The sequence below is a fragment of the Rhagoletis pomonella genome, unplaced genomic scaffold (assembly GCF_013731165.1).
Source record: "Rhagoletis pomonella isolate Grant_MI unplaced genomic scaffold, Rhpom_1.0 Rhpom_scaffold_00004, whole genome shotgun sequence".
Lineage (NCBI taxonomy): Eukaryota > Metazoa > Arthropoda > Insecta > Diptera > Tephritidae > Rhagoletis > Rhagoletis pomonella.
In genome coordinates, this window is record NW_023458558.1 from 4,816,593 (window position 1) to 4,817,429 (window position 837).

Consider the following 837-nt stretch of genomic DNA (forward strand, 5'->3'; position numbering starts at 1 on the left):
ATGAAGATGAAGATGAAGATGAAGATGAAGATGAAACACACCACAACTTAACACCCACACCGTAATTCACCACACTTCAACTCTCTCACCACACCTTAACTCACCACACCTCAACTCACCACAGCTAAATTCACCACACCTCAACTCACCACACCTAAATTCACCACACCTTAATTCACCACACCTCAACTCACCACACGTTAACCCCCCACACCTAAATCCACCACACCGTAATTCACCACACCTCACCTTTCTCACCACACCTTAACTCACCACACCTCAACTCACCACGGCTAAATTCACCACACCTAAACTCACCGCACCTCTTAAGCCCACCACACCGGAATTCACAGCGCCGTAACTCCCACACCCAATTCCACCACATCGCAAATCACCACACCCAATTTCCCCACATGACATGATATCACTTTATGTGGCATCAATGACATTGCTTTAATATTGATACTGAATTAAAGAAATCTGCTAAGCAGCAGTTTAGAAATCAGATTTACGAAGATTAAGATTCATGCAAGGAAGAAGGTAAAGTTGAATATGTAGAAGATGAAAGGGATAAAGGCAAAGATTAGAATAAAAGTAAAGAAACCTAAATACAAACGAAGGTGGATATGAAGATAAAGATGAAGATGAAGATGAAGATGAAGATGAAGATGAAGATGAAGATGAAGATGAAGATGAAGATGAAGATGAAGATGAAGATGAAGATGAAGATGAAGATGAAGATGAAGATGAAGATGAAGATGAAGATGAAGATGAAGATGAAGATGAAGATGAAGATGAAGATGAAGATGAAGATGAAGATGAAGATGAAGATGAAGA